General features: G+C 50.0%; 1 protein-coding gene across 6 annotated transcripts in view; it reads left to right on the top strand.

The window, feature by feature from the left end:
* Nucleotides 1–4,570: 4,570 nt before the first annotated feature.
* Nucleotides 4,571–14,085, top strand: part of KTN1 (kinectin 1) — an 83,711-nt gene continuing 74,196 nt past the window's right edge. For all 6 annotated transcript variants that reach the window (XM_082059364.1, XM_082059360.1, XM_082059361.1 and 3 more), the window contains exon 1: nt 4,571–4,658. The gene's annotated coding sequence lies outside the window, so the exon portion shown is untranslated. The remainder of the gene's footprint in view (nt 4,659–14,085) is intronic.

Raw genomic sequence — 14,085 nt, 5'->3', positions numbered from 1 at the left:
AGGCCTGTGCTAGAAGGCAGGGACTAAACAGCCTGAAGGGAAACTCTCCTAAGTCCTGATTTAAGTCTGATCGCTCTGGAAACGTCGATCAGATGGGCACTGAATTATCTGGGTGTCTTTAATTGTGCTGCTCACAGTTGCTCCTCCTTTAAAGGTGACAGAATTGAATAGCAGAATCTTAAACCCCATTTTGGGCTTTTCGGTTCTCTGTTATAATGGCAAAATCCAGAAATTGAAGGTGAACGTAGTTTATAAACGTGCATTATTTTTTCAGTGAGCTCTGAAACAGCTCCTAAAAATTCACTTTATTAGCTGGATTTTCAGCAGCACAAAATGTGACCGTGATCATCTTCGCTTAATTAAAAACATACATTGTGATAGCTCATGGATTATGTGGAGACTTGTATTAGCCTGGTGGATTTTTATACTGGTCACATACAACGTCATGGTTCGGATCATTGTTTTTTATTATAAGCTTTTATTATTCTCACAAGAGTTTCCAGCATAACTTCTGCTGACAGATGCTTCTTAGGACAGATGTGGTTTTATTCCCTTACAGTTGGATTGAATCAAACGTCTTTTTCCATGTAGCTCAAGTTTCTGCAGTGGAGTCGTCATAGTTTACTACTCTGAGAAGAAAATTGGAGTCATTTTGGTGACCTTTAACAGAGGCTGAAATCTTTCTGGCACATTGTGTGTGTTATGTATTCATTTCCACTTCTTACCAACTGCAGGAATTCACGCTTATAAATCGTATATATATTTAAAAAGTGAATAAAAAGAGACAGAAAACCCAGCTTTTGGTCATATTTTTGTTTTCCTTTCTGGAAAGAGAAGCTGAATCAGTGAGGTGTTGAAACTTGGAGGTGTTTGTTTCTGGCATTGGTGAGGATGTTTCACGTTCTTATATAAAATGCTAACATTACAATAATCAGCTGCCATGACTTTCAGCCCCACTATGCGACAGCTCGCCTTTCTCTGAACCCACAGATCTGAAAGCTTTTTCCCCGTGATCTGAGAAAGCAAAATTCCTGACAAAACTAATGACTTGGGGCTCCTGCAGCATTTCGAAACCTTTTCTTTTTCCCCATGAGTGGCTGCCTAATGCGACTGGGATTTCAGCAGCTGTTTGCATTATTTCCTCCCTGCAGTTGGGGACATTCAGCATCATTAGCCTGGCTGCCTGATCTGCACAGCAGTTGCTCTCCAGTGAGTTTTCCCACCAGGTTTCTCAGTCCACGCAATTTAGATGGTTTATTGCCTTACACCTTGGGGGCAACGGGACGCAACATACGATTTAAAAGCATTTTCAGGTCCTTGTATCACGCCTTCTGCTGTGATGTTGTGGCAAATGTATAAGATACATGAAGGACCAGAAATTTCTGAGCTGGCAGTAAGTGCTGTGTTCTTCAGAGCAAGCAGTGACCAAGCAGTGGGGCAATCGCCTCTGAGTCCTGGAAGACAGAGGAAAAATTAGAAGCTTCTTTAGCTGTAGCAGCTGGATTTGCACTCTCTTCTCTTCCAGGTTTTCTCTCCCTGTTGGCAGGAGCCCCGGCCCCTGTGGGCAGCACATCCCCCTGTCCGTGGGGCAGCAAATCTGTTCCCATTCCTGGGAATCGGCGATTTGGTTCCAATGCCAGCTCGGCAGCTCTGCTGTGGACAAAAGCAATCAAAATCTCCTACTGTTGAGCCCCGCCACAAGCACCGCAGCTACCTAAATGGTTAATATAAGCAAGATTTGGCATTAAATTTGCACCTTGCAAGTGTGGGGTGCGGACGCAGCCTTTGGCTGGCTCGCGTGCTGCTCTCAGCAGCGTTCCTGTGGGAGCGGAGCGACCGGCCGGGCCGTGCTGAGCCAGAGGAGCTCTGGGATGAAGCAGCAAACGCTGTCTCGCCAGCTGATGGCTGGTCCCACGTCCAGAGCGGCTGCCTCCTGCACATCCCCATGGATGTCACCACCGGCGTGGCCTTGATCTGGGCACTCCTGGCTTTGCATGCAAAGGCACAGCTTCTCTGTCTTGTGCCGCTGCCTTTGTTGGCTCTGGATAGTTTGGAAATCAGAAATAGTGTGGCCAGCAGGACTAAGGGAGTGATCATCCCCCTGTGCTGGGCACTGGGGAGGCCAAACCTCCAGTCCTGGGATCAGTTTTGGGCCCCTCACTACAGGAAAGCCCTTGAGGTGCTGGAGCGAGTTGAGAGAAGGGAACGGAGCTGGTGAGGGGCTGGAGCACAAGTGTGATGGGAGCGGCTGAGGGACCTGGGGGGTTCAGCTGGAGAACAGGAGCTGAGGGGAGACCTTCTGATCTCTGAACTGCCTGAAAGGAGCTTGGAGGGTGGAGGGGTTTTGGTCTCTTCTTCCAAGTCCCAAGTGATGGGACAAGAAGAAACGGCCTCAAGTTGCACCAGGGGAGGTTGAGGTTGTATCTGGGGAACAATTTCTTCCCCAAAGGGCTGTGGGGCATTGGAACAGGCTGCCCAGGGCAGTGCTGGAGTCGCCATCCCTGGAGGGTTGAACAGACACATAAATGAGTTTCTCAGGGACATGGGTTAGTGCCAGGGGTGGGTTAACAGTTGGACTTGGTGATCTCGAGGGTCTTTTCCAACCCAAATGATTCTGTGATTCTACGAAGTGCAGCAGCCTGCAGCTGAGCGACACACACAACTGGTCGAAGAAGGTAATGGTGAGCTCTTAGTGCAGCTTGATGCAAATCCCTCTTTGATACTGAACACTGCAGAGCAGTTGACTTCTCAAAGATGCTTTGGGACAAGTAAACAAATTGTTTGCTATGAGCAACAGGGGGTGGAAGTTAAACCAGAGTCTTCATTACCAGAGGTCTTAAGAAATGATGCGAGGGCGCTCGCAAAGCCCTGGGGTGACACCAGCCACCCCCATTTTTTGCTGGGATAACTCCCTTGTGCTGACTGCCTCCCTGCTGCAGCGCGACCAGCCACTGAGGATGTTGCAGCTGGGCTCGGGGTGCTGGTCCTGACCAGCGCCGGCACTGACTCGCAACCGCTCCTGGTGCCAAAAAACCATGAATTTTCTTGCTCACAGGAGTTTGCTTTTCCCCGTCGACATTTGGGGCGCCAGGAAGCTGAGTTAAAGACAGTCCACAAGTGATGGAGCCCTTGGCGGCTTCTTGCATGGTTTCATTGTCCCCGAATAACTACGTGGCAGAGCATCAATTTTCCTCCCCGTGGGTACCCGCCGATCTGTGGTCAGCCGCTGAGCTCATGCACACACTGTTTGCGACGTTTAAGGTGAAATAAATCTGTCCTGTGAGTGTTTTGGGAAGGATCCACGTGAGAGGGAAGTAAAAGTCAAGGCTTTAAGAAGTCAGAGCTGAAAAAAACAGTTTAAGCTCCCCCCTGATCGCAGACTCTGTGTGATGGAACTGGTGCTTCATGTGCTGGGAACGGGGCTGCTCCGCGCGGCAGATCCAGGCAGTTTTAAGGCAATTTAGGGAAATATAGGGGCAAACCCTGTTTTTGGGCATGGGGATGCGTCCTTCGTGTCCTGGGGAAGGTGTTGGGGTACGCTGTGCCTGCCAGCTCCCGGAATGGGGTGCAGAGGGGTGTGGATGGAGCCGGTGGCACTGGGGGGGTTAATTAGGGAGTGTGGGGGGTCTGGGTGGGTGATCCCTATATTTGGGTGGGGGACCCCTGTGCATGGGGGGTCTAGGCAGTGGGATCCCTGCAGGGTGGTGGTCCCCACGCATGGGTGGGGAGATGCCTGGTGATCCCTGTGTGGGGTCTGGGTGGATGTACCCACGCGGGCGGGAAACACGGGTGGGAGGATCCCTGTGTGTGGGGGGGTTGGGTAGGTGATCTCACCGAATGGGTGGGGGATCCCTGTGTGGGGGAACTCCAGGGGGATGTGATTCCTGTCCGTGGGTGGGGTTTGGGTGGGGAGATCGCTGCGTGGGGGAGGTCTGGGTGTGCGATCCCCATGAATGGATGGGGGACGTCTTGGGAGGTGGGATCCCTGTTCTTGGGTGGGGAGATCCCTGCGTGGGGGAGGTCTAGCGGGGTGTGATCCCTGTTCGTGGGTGGGGTTTGGGTGGGGAGATCCCTTGGGGATCCCTGCGTGGGGGAGGTCTAGGGGGGTGGGATCCCTGTCCGTGGGTGGGGGAGGTCTGGGTGTGTGATCCCCACGGATGGGTGGGGGAGCTCCAGGGGGGTGTGATCCCTGTTCGTGGGTGGGGGAGGTCTGGGTGGCTGATCCCCACATGCAGAAGGGGGATCCCCGCTGGGGGAGCTCCGGAGGGCGATCCCCACGCCCACGGGAGGGGTCTGGCTGGATGTTCCCACACACGCAGGACAACCTGCGTGGGGCAGCTCCGGGTGGGCGATCCCCCCCTTCCGTGGGTATCCGTGTGGGTCACCGCGAGGGGTGGGGGGGTCCTCACGCCTTGGGGGGGGGCTCTGGCATGAGGGGAGGCGGCTGTGGGACCCCTGCGGGCGGGTCGCGGCTGAGGCAGCGGCGGCGTCGCGCCTTTAACGGGCGGGGGGGCCGGCAGACGCGGCGGACGTGCGGTGCCGCCCCCTCCCGCCCTCCTCCCTCCCTTCCTGCCCGCCAGCGCCGCGCAGGCACCGGCTCTGCCGCCGCTCCCTGCGCTCCGCACGGCCCGCTCCGCCTCGGCCCGTCGCGCTTCACGGTGAGTCCCGCTCGGGGAGCGGCCGGCCCGCTGCGCGGGGCCGGTGGCGGGGCCTGCCCGCGGCCTGCGCGCTGAGGGCCGGCGGGCCTAGGCCTCGGCGTGGCCGGGCCGCGGGCGGGCGGCGCCGGCAGGTGGGCGGCGGGGCGGCCCCGGGGCTGCGGCCCGGCCGGCGGGTTCCGGCTGCGCGGTCCCTCCCGAGGCCGGCGGGGAAGGGGGGGGCGAGGGCGGTGGCGGCGCCGCGGGCCCCGCTCCGGGCGGAGAAGCGGGTCCCACCCGTGGCCGTGGGGCGGCTGCGGGCAGTGGGGCTCGGAGCCTTCCAGCGCGTCTCCCTGTAACCTTCCCGAGCCCAAGTTCACCGGTAAAAAGCAGGACCAAAAAAAATATTGTGTCGGTGGTTTTCTGTGGGGCTGTGTTACCTGCACCCCGCCAGAGGCACGAAGCTGCGAAGGGCGGCTGAGTTAAAATAACCCCCAAAATCTGATTTTTTAAAGAATTTCCCGTGGCTTTCAGCCTCCCCGTAACATCAGGTGTGAGCCCAGTGCTGCAGCGGCCTTGCAAAGTCTCATGAAGCTGAAACGCTCTGGCGCGTTTTGTATTCGTGTGCTGGCACTAACTGAATGCAGTAAAATACGCTGCTTTTCCCCATGTTCACCGGGGATGTTTTGGTTTTTTAAATAACCCCTGCCCCTTGGTGTAGCACCTGCGTGGGTTGCATGTGGCTGTGTTAACCCCGGAGGTGTTAATATCCCACCCTGGCTCTACTCCTCCTCTACTCACAGCTTACTCCTTGGCTGGAACCCTTCCCTGGTGTGCAGGTTATTGAGAGGGGAAGAAAAGTTAAGGTGGCAAAGCTCTATCTCTTATCTCAGTTGATGAAGTATTTTAATGAAGTGGTTATTAAGAGTAATGCAGCACAGTGCCTTTTCTGCATTAGGCAATGCCAAACGCCAATTTCTAGTGATGTGCATTTACCTGGCTGCTTTAGACTTCAGTTTATAACCTTTTTTTTTCCCAAAGATTTTGCTGGATATTTGGAGATCACTGTTAGACTCGAAGAAGATCGTTTCTTGCTTTGTGGAAGAGGAGCGGAGCCGATACTCTGCTGTAATTCTTTTTTGTTTAAAATTATTTCTTTTAAAGTATTTTCAGTGCCGCCTCTGTCCAGCAACACACATGGTATTTTGTAGACATAACTGACAGGTTCTGTTTAACATCTCTTTACTTATGACAAGGCAGAAATCCCTCACTGCAAAGTCTGAATTGATTGCTGCGAAAGTTAAATGGGGATTCGGTTCCCACATTCCACCTTCTTTTGAGTATTTTTCTTGCCCGTTCTCTCAGTGGATCACTAACATCCCCCCGTTTGGTTTGGGTTGGAAGCATTTCTCTGCCTTGTGGACCTCTTCCCTCTAACCGCGCTGTAATTTGTGTCCGCGAACAGGCCATGCAACTTGCTTTACCACATATTTTTTCTCTTGCCTCATATGCTGATGCTGCTTTCTGCATGCTGTGATTAAAATAACTTTTGTGTGTAACTGCAGCAGGGAAAGGTTGGGGTTTGGATAGGAACACTAATTCTCTGTTAAGAGTTATTACCAAATACCTTATTTGTTAGTTTTCCTTTTTTACCCCCTCCCCTTATCGAGCCAGTCTCGAGGAGATGCTTTCTGCTCTCAGGAGGAGAAAAGAACACAAAATTAGCTTTTAATTTGGTCCTTTATCCCCCACTGCCATAAGCCCCCTATTCCAGATAACTTAGCTTGCTAACTACTTTGTTTTTGACAGCTTTTGAAGAGAAAGGAAGGACTTGCTCACGCTGGGGTAACGCTGTGGTGTTGTTCGGGTTGGCCACAGAGCAGCTTTCCTTTGCATCAGCTGCTCTCGCTGTTGGAGATGAGATAGTTCTGGCTCAAAAGTGTCTAATCATGGCTTGACCCTCAGTGCTGTAAACCCAGAGTTAACAAAATCCTCCAGAAACTGAAATTGCCTGTCAATTTCAGAAGTGATGACTATAGATGAAATATGTTTTTGGCCAAGACCCTTAAGCATAAGGACACTGGGGGGGGGCAGGGGGGGAGAGGACATGTGTTTTATTTTAAGCATCAAACTTGGTTGCTCCTAATCCCTTCCCCCGCTGCTGCCAAGACACCCACTTCTCACCATTGACTTCTCGAGAGCTTCATCTCCCAAGTTTAGTTCCCTGATCATACCCCAGTTACGTGCCTGAGTAAATAGCGTGAATACCCCCCATGCTGTCCTGGAGGGGTGGGGAAAAAGAACACAGAGCAGCAGGAGGAGAGGAATTCTTCATTCCCTCTTATCTGCTCCAAAAGTCACGGCAGTGAGCGGCTGATACGAACCAAGAGTGGAAGAGAGCCCCCGATCAGGTTTAGTTTGCCCCATTTACAGCACCCATCCGTGCCGTGGATGTCTTTCATAACATAACTGCTTTTAAGGTGAAACTTGGTGAGTTCATTCTTTGTCCCAGTCTCCATGGGAGAGCGTTGGAGAATCTCCTCCAAGTCTTGCTGAATTTCCATCCTTACGATGTTTGTGGCCAGTTCAAATAATTTGCTTTTGTTCTAGTGTTTCCATTAGGTTTAAATGGTTGTTTTCCCTCCCTGATGTAATTAGAGGGAGCAATCGGATCCCCTCTTGACCACTTGTTTTGATAGGTTAAACATGTCAGAGTCTTTAAGTCTCCTCCTGTTGTTGTCTTGTCAATATTCCCAGGGTTTCCTTGTCAGTGAAAAACCTTTCGCCTTACCCTTCAAAATCTTTTTTAATATAAAGGGAATTTTATGCATCTGCATGTGGCTCTTAAGCTTCCTGCTCTGTGTTGGCAAACCAGCAGGATTGGACTGTTTTTTAAAAATGGATATTTTTGGCGGGGCTGCACTAAGCTCTCGAACTCTTTGACATTCCTTGAGTGATTGTTTTAGGCTAATGAGACAGGGAGTTGCCGGGATAAATCTGTCCCAGACAAATCACTTTTGTTAATGACTGTGCATAAACTACAGAGATGACAGATTGCAGAATTACCAGCTCATGACTCTTGGGAATCTGTTTCTCCTCTCATTGTTATACAAGATGTCCAAGCGAGCAAAATACATAATGCCTTTAAAAAAAAAAAATAGTATTTATTTATGTTTTTAGAAATGTAAAAGCTTCCTGTTCTCATGCCTGAACTTCAGCTGGTTGCTGAAGAGGGGGTACTTCTGAGCTCTGAAAACTTTGTATTTCTTGCCAGAACGGAGCCTTGAGGGTAATTTCATACAACGTGGGCTTGTTGGAGCTTTTTTCATGCTGGTTTGGGAACACATTTATCTCTGTTGGTGTGGACACTGCCTGGGAGACTTGGATTCCTGCTTGATGGTGGGGGATATTTCCAGTGGGTCGGGAGTGGGAGCAGCAGCACTAAGGACTGTATGTTGAGCTGGACTTGGCTTCTTAATTGAAGAATTGGTCTTTAGCTGGTGTGGGGAGTCGCAGAGCAGATCCAGGTGCTGCTCCGAGCAGGGAGACACTACACAGGCATCCACAATTCCTCCCATTCTGCTGCGAGAGGGTTTTTTTCCACCCACGTGAGAACTAAAGTAGCATCTGGGCCAGATTCCCTACATTTGAACTCGGCCTCTCTTGGTTGCCACTACTGCCCGTGTGCTGCGGTCTAATGAGATTATATGAGAATGAATAAGTGAATCTTAATAAATGAGCTTATGGGAGCACTGTCAGGTCAACCTAAGCCCTAAATATAGGTACTGGGCAAACTGCGGCTTCGTTCAGTGTCTATCTATACAGCAAAATTAAGCAGAGATCTCCTGGGAATGCATCGATTCTGCAGCCTTGCTGTCTTTTTGACCTGGATGCTCCAGTGTCTTGGTATGAGAAATACCAAAATCCACTCAAATATGGGCATCCTGTATTTGAAGCTTCTTGGGGTGTTGGAAGGGGACGTCACGGCTGTGGAAACTAAATCTGAGGTGCTAAAGAATGCAAATCTTATGATCCTTTTTAATGCTTTCTATTCAACTAAAGGTGATTTTTTTTTTTTTTTTGAGTAAGTCTTTTAGATACTTCGGAAAACAGGGAAAAAGAGAAAAGGTTTCTGTTGCACATATGCATGGGAAAACCTCTGGAAAGCTGCTTCTCTGACTCTTTCTAACACAAACAATATTGTCTCTTCTTATGACTATATAATGCAAATAAATCGTTTGGGAGCTTCAAGCCTTGAATTTTGCTGTGCAGTGTGTTGGAGATGGGAGGATGGACAGGAACTGTAAGGCTTGTGGGGTAATCAGAAGTAAAAGAGTTACTTTTATGGAGCTCTCCTCCTTGTTTTCTGCAATGTTCTTTGGTTTCATTAGTGCTTTGTGGCTGCCCTGCTTATTGAAATTCACAGGTCTAAATTCCTGTTACAGAAGAGAAGTAGTAGATGAAATTCCTTCCCCTTCCCAAGAAGATTTATTTAGAAGAATAGCATTGTTTCTTTTCAAATGAAACCTCATCTTTGCAGATCGCTGAGGCTGCATTATAGCTTGGAGAAAGTGTCTGTAAATTAGTAATATGAGCAAGCTACTCGTTTTCTTGCACTAATAATCCCTATTATAAATAGCAGGGCCCTCTGCTAGCATTAACAGCTCCCTGCTGCTCTCGCTGTGGGGTGTGCAGGATTTTCAGCGGTAGTGAAGTATAGAAAGCAGCACTTCTTGCAGGATTTTGCTCCTTCCCGTTGTTCCCCCTCCCTCCTGGCTCATCCCGCTGTCTGGATCCGCTCGTGCCCGGCAATCCCGCAAATCTTTGCTCTGCTTGAGAACAGCCGGTAGGTCGGTAACCGCTCCCCCGCTGCAGGAAACATCTTTAAGCCCTTTTACGCCGTAAAGTTGCGGAAATAGAGCAAAACTCCTGGTTTCCTTCAAGTTGTGGCTAAATGACTAACTGAGCATTGGGGAGGGCTTTTCTGTCTCGGAAGAGGCGTGTTGATGTTGTTCAGCAAAATACGAGTTCTCGTTTTTGGATTGTACGTATTAATTGAATAACTAACCTTCTTAGCCTGCCTAACTGGTGTCCAGCTCGTCGAGTATGTGTTGAATGACCCAGGGGAAAATAAAGCTTGAGTTCAGAATTACGTGAGTGTCGAAGGCTTGTAAAGCCTGGTATATTTATGCTCATGATTCATGGCGCTTCCAAAAACGATCCAGCTCTCATCCTGCGGAGGGGAAGTACCTCGGTCCAGCGTTATCATCTTGTGTTTAGCTGTGTCACCTGCCAGAGCAATATAAACCGAGCCTGAGTTATTTTGGCCTCCTTATACTTTTCCTTCCAAATCTCACCCTGCCAGGGTTTATTGTAGAAGAAATACTGGCTTAGTTCTGCTTTACACTCTCCCGTATGGGCTGAAAATGGTAAGCAGGGTATTTTATTTCAGGGATGTGACAAATTTTAGTACATCTCATTCCTGTCTGTGATGTGAAAAGGTGTCTTTTGTCTGCCTGCAACCGCACAGGAAGGAAGTTATTGAGTCCAGGAGATAAAAGCGCCGTCTCCTCCCCTGCTCTTCAGCTCAGCTCCCGTCCTGCTTGTAGCAGGGTGGAGCGGAAAATTTTCATGGGAAAATGTGAGTGGATTTGTAATCTATTTGCAAGCGCGTAGCTGTCAAGGAAGATGATGACTAAGCTATTGCACAAGGTGCAGCTCTTCAGGGAGTGTACCAGGATTGGACCGGATCATGACTGACTGATAAGAGAGCCTATAACACCAGTCAGCTGATAATTTTATTATTACCGGTTTAATCTGACCACTGGCTACAGCTACTTTTTTTTTTCCCTGAGCCTATTTGCTATTTAAGTTGAAAAGTCCATACTCGGTGAGTACAAAGGAAAAAGTGCTATTTATTAGAGGAGATGGATGGTTCCTGAGCCTCTGGTGGGGGGTGCTGGGTAACAGGAGTGTTTTAAAGCCGATGGTCCATAGAAAGCGGCGTTTCTTCCTGCTTCCCAAACCGGTTTGAAAGTTCTGGTGGTTAGCACTGCTGTGTCCTCCAGGTCACGTTGCATGGGCACGTCCCACCTTGGCTTTCCTGTAGGCATCACCTTTTTCCTCGCTGTGCACAGACCTAAGTGGGTACGTGGAACCAGTTGCAGCATCTCTTCTGCCCTTTTCCCTTCCAGCTCCAGATGTACTTGGAGAGCAACACCGTGGCTGCCGCAAACTGTACCCAACTGGTCTTTCATGGGGCATCTTCGGATCTGAGAAATGATCTGAGTGCAGCGGTGCTGTGCCAGGAAGGGGCCGTTCCCCTAGGGCTAGATGGGGATTTTTCTACCTCTGTTAACTTGCTGTCTTCTGGGGTGGCCTTGGCACGTCCTTCTCTTGGACCAGGCAGTGTCTGTGGTTCTCAGTGGGGTGCAGGGCTGGGAAGTTGGCAGAAAATGGAGTTTATGGGTGAACGCTGTCGCCCGTGTCACACCTACTGACCTTTGCTTGTGTAAATACTTGTTGGCAGCGTGTCGCTTCAGCTACGATGGGCTGATAAAGCACCATGCTGCTTTTTTCTCTCCTTGTGCTGCCTCATTCTGTATTTCCAGCAGTGGTGGTGGAGGTCCATCAGAGCTTTGCTTCTCCAGGTTCAAAATCTGACTGAGGAGGAGCTGTTTGCCCTGATGTTTGCTGAGAAGTGTCCTCACCGAGCCTGTCCTAGCATAGACAATGAAAACCATTGTCCAGAAGAGAGGCAGAGGTGTCACCCCAGAACCTCTGAAAGCCACCGAGCTGCAGGGAGGATTTATGGAGGTTGCGTTAGGACTTTCCTGGATTCCCTGGGCTTTCCCAGGGCAGCTCGATGGGGGCACCAACAGTCCCCCCTTGTTACCGTCACGTAAGGTCGCTTCCACATCCGCAGCCTGTGCCACCCTACCCCTAGGATTGGGTTGCGTGCTAAATTTAGTAAACCTCTTTACAGCTTAGTGCGCGCATGTGTGTGTACGTAAAACCAGATTTTTTTTTTTGTTTTAAAGTAGCTTTTAATGCGTTAGAGCCTAGCACAAATGCACAGTAAAGCCAGGCTTTCTCTGCATGGGTGGCAGTACCCCAGGCGGAATGGCAGGAGGACCAGGGACGGTGTTTCTCTGCCTGGGTGGACTTGAGTGTGTGGATTTGACGAGGTGTGGAGCACCGTGGGAGGGAGGGAAGGGTGCTGGGGCACAGTTACGACTTGCGTAACGCGGTGTGCAGTTTGAGGCAGCACGTGAGAAGTGCTAGTGAAGGGGTTGGGTTGCAGAAGTTTTATAAAGGCTCGTGAAAATTCTTGGTCAGATATTTCCATTACAAACCTTCCTTTTCAGCCCCCCACTCTCGATCTCCCAGTTTCTACCTCTTTTCTGTGCTATTTGCGTGCCAAAGAAGAATTTACTGGTTTCAGGTTTGGTGTGTATCTATTTCTAAGTAGATTTCTTAATCCCTGTTCCCTGTTCCAGGCTACTGGTGTACACAGAGTTGGAGGCAAGTGAGTTTAGATGTGTGTGGTTGCAGTGAAGATTTTGCTTAATCCTCGCACACTGAAGGAGGAGCAGATTGTGGGACAGTGAAGCAAGGAGAGTGAGAACCCAGAGAAGCATGAGGGAAGTGACCTGAATTACTCTGTGTGTCTGTTGTTGAGCATTTTTAGGCCTTTTTAACAACCTGGCATGTTTTTGAGTTCAGCTCAGCACCGTGCTGATCAGTAAAGCTGAGTGCGTTGGGGCGGGTGTGTGTGAATGTGCTATGGGGCTGTTTTTGCAGGAGAACTCTGGAATGTTGGGTTATTGACTTGAACTCAAAGTTCTGAAAACAGTGAAATGCACATTGGAAGTCACTTCAGGAAGCTCTTACAAGCTTGGTTGTTATGGTCACACAAGTGGGAAAAAGCCAAGAAACCCCTAGAGATGCACATCAAACACATTTTTGGGGGGGATTCTTGTGTGTTATTGTCCAGCTCCCAACAATATGCTGTATATGGAGTTATGCAGGGAACTGAGTTATGGAACTGGGAGCAGTGTGGCTATGGAGTGTTGTGGGGTCTGCTGCTCCTCAGAAACACCATCAAGCCTCAGCATCGCTTACCTGGGGACTCCACAGCCACACAAGGAATGTGGTCAGAGAAAGCTCCTTCACAGCGCGGCCCAGGCGTAATTCAAGTATGTTAAGCAACTCTACAGAGGAGCTGGAGCCTTTTCCCTGATGCCGGAGGGGAGCTTAGTGTCCTACTCTGCATGTTTAGGCAAGATGCAAATCTCACCTTGGAGTCTGCCCGAAATGCTGCACCAGATCCTGAGCGCGTGTGACCTTCTGGAGCTGCCTGCCCGCATCCCGAAGGCTCCGTGCACCAGTGACATTGTGTGTCATTTCTTTACGTGTGAGCACCTTCAGCAGACTGTTAAACAAAGCACAGGGAGGTTAACAAGGTGAGAAGAAACCTTATGGAGAGAAATGTGTGGTGCTACTGTTGAGGAGCGTGTGTCCTCGGTGTGGAAGTTGAAGGATGGTGTCTCGGTGGAGCTGTAGCCGGCAGGTCCCTGTCGTAGGGCAGGAGGTGTTTGGGGTAGAGAATGAGCTGAGCTCTTACTGCTGCCCTTGGTAAATGTGCAGTGGCTTGAAGGAGAGTGGAGAGGGACCTTAACACTATGGGGACTGACTTTTGAGCAGGGCCTGTTGCAATAGGACAAGGGGTGATGGTTTTAAACTAAAGGAGGGAGATTCAGGCTGGACATGAGGAAGAAATTGTTGCCCTGAGGGTGGTGAGAGCCTGGCCCGGGTTGGGCAGAGAGGTGGTGGCTGAACCATCCCTGGAGACATCCCAGGCCAGGCTGGACGGGGCTCTGAGCAACCTGAGCTGGTGAAGATGTCCCTGCTCATGGCAGGGGTGCACTGGGGGAGCTGGGAAGGTCCCCTCAACCCAAACTGTTCTATGACTTCACCTGTCCCAGTAGGGAAATGACCACAGTTCAGCAATTTCTTCAGCTGCATGTTGTGCTTTTAAATTGAATTAAAAGTTGCAACTCGTACACAATTTACACTTCAAAATAGACTGGGGTAAGTTGTACAGTGCCAATGCTGTAAGGATTGCTTCTAAGGCCTCTTTTGTTCCTTATCCACTTAGAAAACTTAGTTTAAAGTTTCAAAGAGTATCAGCAACACCATGTTCTGCAGCTTAAGGGGTCTAGTTCAGATATAGAAGTGCTGTCTTTGTGCCTGTGTGAGAATGTACCCTAGGATGAATGTTGAAGGACAGCTTTGCTATGGAGCAGTCAAACTAAATCATATTTTTTTGTGCAAGTCTTGGCCATGGGAGTCTGTTCAGCCTTTGGCTGGTGTGAATTTGTGCTGGAGCAGAAAGTCGAAATATCAGTGTTGTAGGAAGCCCATCAGCGGCAGAAGCTTCTGTGGTGCA

The sequence above is a fragment of the Streptopelia decaocto genome, assembly GCF_964273445.1.
Source record: "Streptopelia decaocto genome assembly, chromosome: 7".
Lineage (NCBI taxonomy): Eukaryota > Metazoa > Chordata > Aves > Columbiformes > Columbidae > Streptopelia > Streptopelia decaocto.
The sequence above is the reverse complement of the archived record's forward strand: the minus strand, read 5'-3'. Positions and strand labels throughout refer to the sequence as shown.